A 6720-nucleotide genomic window follows, 5' to 3' on the forward strand; every position below is an offset into this window, starting at 1 on the left:
GAACCAATAGAAAAATACTAAAGATGGAAGGGAGAAAACCTTTAGAGCGAAAACTTTCTAAAAAATTCCCAAAAAGTTAACTATCTGCAATGGAATTTCATTTTCAATTGTATATTTAGGAATGCAAGAACAAAGAGTAGAAAAAAGAATTAAAGTAAAAGAATATGTCATTTAATTATAATTAAAGTATAAAGGGTTATATACCCATATTTTTTACACTAATTAATTAGAGTAAATTGTCCTTGTTTGCTTCTTTGTTGAACTATTGGCCTTTTTATACTGTCACAGTAGAATGCTCTACTTTAAGGAACTCTTTTTAGTCGGTAAACTATATTGTGTAGAAAAGTTTGAGTCTTAAGAAAATGATCATTATAAATGTTTTGACACCACCATACCTTTTTTATGCAATTTGTGATGTGCCCACCTGTCTTTTTTTCCTTCTAACATTGATTAAGCTGAAGTGTTGAACCTTCTCATTGCACTTGAATACGACCAAGTAAAGACTAAAACAACAAATGGTGGCAATCCAACTAAAGAATTGTGGACTTCCGATAACAAAGACATGCACAGTACACATTTAATGATAAGTCAAAGTCAAATTACGCTAATAATTCATAGATAACTGCACAAAAAATACGCACTCCCAATTTTTAAACCTTCCTTCTTGAATTTTTAAGGATTAAAAAGTAAAAACCTTGGCCACTGCTATGAATTCAGTACAAACCAAGATTAAGCAACAAATCTATAGTTGGTAAGCCAAGAAATTAAACTACAGGAAGAAAAAGAAAAATGGGCTACCTGATCATTTTGCTCGAACTGTTGCCACTTGAAGAACCAAAATCAAGAAGAGATATAAAATGGAAACCAAGTCCATTCCCTTCGCCTATCATCAGAAATCTTCTTACGTTTTTCTCTTTATTTTCTCCCCTATTCAATACATAATTTTTAATAGCTTCAGCAATATTTTCAGCAAATACAAAAGGAAAAAAATAGAAGATTACTCTCCTTTTCAAATTACACTCTTCTTCATACTATTCATATCTCCATTCTTACTCCTCTAATTTTTTCTGCATATTATCATACTTGTCCTCTAAAAATTTGACATTCCCAGGAAATACATTTTCCTTGATTAGCTCTTCCTCCCATTTCAGTACATCAATCACTTTCCCTATAAATAGAAAAGACATCAGCAAAGAGAAAAAGAAAACAGTGGAGCGCCACCATACATGCACACCAGAGAAAATAAAAAACGTACAAAATCATATCCAAAGATAGAATTTCAAGTATCGTTCATTGCATTAGAACCATAACAGTACTCATAAAACACATTCATATTGCAGTAAAGGGCAAAATATAAACGAACCTAATTTGTTGACATTGTTTGAACCATTATGAAAATCGAAAGTCACTCGTCAGCACGCTCGCTTGAAATGGTGTTACTGACAGGTCATTGGTAGTATGCTTGTATAGTTGTATGCTTTGGAGGGTCTGAGGATGAATGGAGAATTATTAGGAGAAGATAGTTGGAAAAATCAAACGGCTATCCCATGTTATGAACCGAAGAAAGGTCGGGAATTTTACCTTGGGATTTGAGAGAAGACTCGCTCAGAACGTGGGGTGTGTTAAAGAAAACAAAACGGCTATGTGGAGTTTTATAGTCAAAGGACAAAACTAAACGGCTATCGGGCTTAATGTTTTGGGTCATTAAGTAGTATTTATTATTTTGAGTAGTGGGCTAATAAAAATAAATGAATTGGAGTGAAATAACAGAAACAATTCAAAAAAATCAGAAAAAAAGATAAATATGAAAGCTGGCTATAGAGGGATGCCACAACAGCTGGCCAATTCTCAACTTTATATATATATATAGAGAGAGAGAGATTGGGTACGTTGTGGACTAGGTTTGTGCATTTGAGTGAAGGATTCCATGCATTTTTTGTGTGCAGTAATCGACTCTAATATTTTGTAGATTTGGGATATTAAAATTCATTTCATGGACCAGGTCGTTGCCTTGGTTACTAATCTAATATACTTAGGCGAATCTTTGTCACATAACGCGTATTTTCTTCCACGTTCTTAACCGTGGCATAATATGTAAGACATTCAAATTCTTTCAAAGACTTGCAACATTTCAAGGGTCAAACACAACAATTTGAAAAAGTACAATTATAGTACTCCCCCGTCTCAAATTATTTGCCGCATTTTTCTTTTATACACCCCTTAATAAAATATTAACTAAAAAGATTTTTAATTATTTTACCCTTATTTATGCCTTAAGATATAATCCCTCTTCTCTGAGTATTAACTCAATTTATATTTTTGTAGTCTTCAAAAGACAATTAATACCAAGGATTTGTGAGTTTGTAGTCTTCGAGAACAATCAATACTAAGGTTTAAATGAAAAATAATAATTAATTTTGCTTTGGAACTTCTAAAATGACAATTAATTTGAGACAAATATTTTTAGAGATCACGACAAATAATTTAAGGCGAAGAGAGTAGATACTGGATACTATATTCTGTAAAATATTATAATTTTTTTTATAGTGCCCCTCAAAAGTTATAACCTACATCTACAGAATTAGAAATTTGAATCCATCTCAGGAAAATGATGGACTCTTTGTCTGCAACTTATTAATGAAGGATTCAATGCTTAATACGTGGTGGGCGTTTGAGTTTCGGAAGTTAAGGAGAATATTGTAGAAATGGCATGGGATAGCCATTTTTTAATATGGTATGTAGTTTTTATTCAGTATTTTTAATGCTGAGAAAAAATAGCCACTACACTATTAAAATTAATATAAAAAGATTATAGCTAATACCTATCTATAGCTACGAAATTTTAGCTACGAATTTAAAAATTATAGCTAATACCTAATAATAGCCATAAAAATTAAAATTCTATGGCTATTTGCAAAACTATAAAATTTCTTTGCCACAAAAATTAAGTTGGTAAAGCTAATTCCTCATATTAGCTATAATTGCTAACAATCGTGGCAATAACTATCTAAATAGCTACAAATTTATTGCTACAAATAAAGTTTGGTAGCTAATCATAAGTTTTTGCCACGCATCAATAGTTACTGTAGCAATAGTTACCTTTTAGCCACAATAAATTATTTAAAACAAAATATTGTAGCTAAATGAATATTTTTGCTTCAAATTCTAAAAAGTTATGGCAATAGTTAAATGATATAGCCACAGATTTATTGCTATAACTGACTTATGTAGCTAATCACTAGTTTTTTTGCCACGAGTTAAAATTTACTATAGCTATAGTAACTTTTTAGCTATAATAGAATATTTAAAAGAAAATATTGTAGGTAAATGAATATTTTTGCTTCAAGTTATAAAAAGTTGTGGCAGTATAAGTTAAATTACCACATATTTCTTGCTTTAATAGAATTTCGTAGCTAATCATTAATTTTTGCCACGAGTTGAAACTTAATATAAACAATAACCTTTTAGTCACAATAAACTATTTAAATCAAAATATTACTAAATAAATAATTTTGCTTCAAGTTCTAAAAAGCCATGGCAATAGTTATCACGATAAAAAGATATAACCACAAATTTATTGCTACGATAAATTGTGTAACTAATCATTAGTTTATGACACAAGGTAAATTTCCTCTAACAGTAGCAATCTTCTAGCCACATTAAAAATTTGAAACAAAATTTGTAGTCAAAAAAATATTTATCTTCTTATTTTAAGAAAATAAAAATAGTTAGATAATAGTTACAATATTTTTCATGACAAAATTAATTAGACACAAATTTAAAGTGACGATAAATATACGAGTTAACTATAACTTTAGTCGTACAGTTAGGATTGTCATTTCAATAATAGTATTTTAACCACAATAAGTTATATGTACAAAATTTCATAAGTGAATAACTTTATTTCAATGACAAAAATAAGAGTTGCTCAAACAATATCAAGTTATAAAAATTTAATTTTAACTATAAAAGTTATATTTTTCCAAAATAACATAAAATATAGTAATTATATATAGATTGAAGTATTAATAAACTTTAAATATGCAAAAGTTAATTTTAATAGACCATTTATATGCCTACTTGTAGTCTCTAAACTTATCAATTTACTTTATTTATCAAGCTCATAATTTATTTTATTGCACCTTGTTATTTTTGGATGTTAATTATATATATATATTTGGTGTAAAAATTCAAAATATATTAATATTTGTGGAGAATTTATGTATGTCTGGTACTTAACTATTTTTTTATATAAGTAATTAGAGTAATTTCTTATATTTAAGTATTTATTTTAAATAGGTCCTCATATATTGAAGACTTTAAGAGTTTTTAATAAGTACTTAGAATAATTTTATATAACTAATGATTCATTTTTAAATAAATGCTCATATATTGAATAACTTTGTGATGGTTTTGGTGTATTTAGTTTTGATAAATGACCAAAGCTCCAAATACATATGAACATATTTAACACTACAAAAAATTTTACGACATTATAATTCATATTAATATTTATATAATTGTGTTATAACTATTTCAAAGAATTATGAAATTAATTGATACTTACGTCCGAAAAACTAATTATATTATAATTCTTATTAAATATAATGGAATTATAGCTAATTAATGCCTGGATGACTAATTTTATAGAATTTAAAAATTATAATCTTGCACCAATTACATTGTACAATATATATATATATATATATATATATATATATATATATATATATATATATGTATGTGTGTGTGTGTGTGTGTGTGTGTGTGTGTATGTATATGTATAGTATGTATGTATATGTAATAATTAGTTACTATATTAATAAGTTTCTAATTGTCATAAATTAAATTATACATTGAATATAAGAATTGAGAATTAAATAAGATAAAGATACATGAAAAATATCATGTTTCTCTTGTGACTATTATTTGATATTTTATCATGTTTACATAATTCGATACTATTAAGTTTCACTTCAAAAAAAATTAATATTTTAATATGGTTGATATAGGAGTGTATAACAAAACTAATTAGTATATCATCATTCATATTAAATAAATTGTACTCGTAATTTTCTATACAATTTAAATAAACATATAATTAATTTTCATTAGATTTGAATAAGCAATATTAAATTTAGACAATATGTTTGTATCTATATACATTGATCACTAATTACACTCAAGTTAGATAAATAGAAAAGTTGTATATTTAATGGTCTAATACTATTTTAATAACTTGATAACTATCATAATCTAATGAAACACTAAAATGAAGAAGTTAATATAATTGAAATAGGAGTAAACAACAAAACTAACAATATTGTAGAGGACAAAAAATATTGTAAAGAGTACAATATATTATAGATAATCTTTATTTCATGCAAGTTGATTTTTTTATTTTACTCAGTGTAAATTATGTATTTAATCTTTTGCATTTTCCCTAGATAATTTTCTTACTTACTTGTATTTGTTAGTACTTACATTTCTCTCATTTATAGTATTTATGTTAAGTAAGAAATAAAAGGAAGCAAATAATATATTAACAAAAATAAAAGGAACATAAAGGCAAATTGGTCCAAACCAAAATCCCCAAAACCTAATAAAAGCCCTTCAAACTCACTTTGTGCGTCCCCTTCCCAGCCTCCTCCTCCTGCATTCCCTTCCCAGCCGCCTCCCCCTTTCCTCCATTTTCCCATTTCCTTTTTCAACAACACTTTCTCTCTTCACATGTACATAGCAAACCAACGGAATCATTGGCCAGATAGCCCGGCGCCTTCTCTCTTTCCAAGTATGTTTATGTATTTACATCTTAGAATTTCTCAATCTCATACACCTACTTGATTTGAATTTTTGGATTTATATTCTAACAGTTTGATAGATATTGTGCAGTATTGTGATAGGTATTGAGTGGAACCTAGAAGATTATAATGTAATGTTGGGAGAAGCCACAGTTCGTCTAAAAGACGTTACAAATAAAAATTAGATGAAAATCCTTTCAAATATTTTTAAAAAAGTATACAGGTTTGTTTTCTTATCTTGTTGCTTTGAATTTTCCCTCTTGTTATATGCTAAAAAAATTTGTAAAAGAATTATCTAAACATAATTTTTCTCTCTCTCAACTTCTATTTACATTTATACAAATCAAACTTGCATATTTTATTAATGGTTCGCTCATTCTTTTGTGCTAATTTTTGTTTCTTTTGAATTTACAGGGTGCATTTTAATCTGTTGAATACAAGTAAATCAAACATCAGTCTTGATGCAAAGAGTAAAATTACTTCATCCTTGACCGCAGAAGATCATCTGGTGGCAACATCTTCAATCCCCAGATCAAATACTTAGGAACTTAGTTTTGTTTTGATGTGGAACCCTTCAGAATTTTATAGATTATAGTTGAATAATCGAGTCTACTTTAGATAGATATGTGTATTTTAGAATTAATTTTTGAAACTTTTTGATGTAAATTTGTATAATAAAGTGATATTCAAAGTTTATTATTGTGTGTTATATGGTTTGATCAAAGATGTATGGATATGGAATATTTGAAAATTTTAAAAATATTTAATGAGGTAAAAAAGGAAAATAGCAACGCATAGGACAGAAACATTTATTATCTCTAATAAATAATTTTTTTATAAATAAAAATAAAATGTAATAATAATCTAGTCACCAAATAAAACATAATAAAAAATTAAATCATGGATATCTTTGACGATT

The 6720-nt window shown here is 27.4% G+C and overlaps 2 long non-coding RNA genes across 2 annotated transcripts; one reads left to right on the forward strand and one right to left on the reverse strand.

Annotated features, from left to right (window-relative positions):
• Positions 1 to 851: 851 nt before the first annotated feature.
• LOC107763837 (uncharacterized) lies at positions 852 to 1960 on the reverse strand. Its single transcript, XR_001643120.2, has 2 exons — positions 1364 to 1960; positions 852 to 1168 (listed from the first exon to the last, which is right to left on the reverse strand). It is a non-coding gene; the product is annotated as an uncharacterized LOC107763837 (long non-coding RNA).
• A 3678-nt stretch (positions 1961 to 5638) lies between these two features.
• On the forward strand, positions 5639 to 6497 carry LOC107784080 (uncharacterized). The gene is made up of 3 exons (XR_001647621.2): positions 5639 to 5791; positions 5893 to 6024; positions 6216 to 6497. It is a non-coding gene; the product is annotated as an uncharacterized LOC107784080 (long non-coding RNA).
• Positions 6498 to 6720: the final 223 nt, after the last annotated feature.

This window comes from Nicotiana tabacum, chromosome 12 (assembly GCF_000715075.1).
Source record: "Nicotiana tabacum cultivar K326 chromosome 12, ASM71507v2, whole genome shotgun sequence".
NCBI lineage: Eukaryota > Viridiplantae > Streptophyta > Magnoliopsida > Solanales > Solanaceae > Nicotiana > Nicotiana tabacum.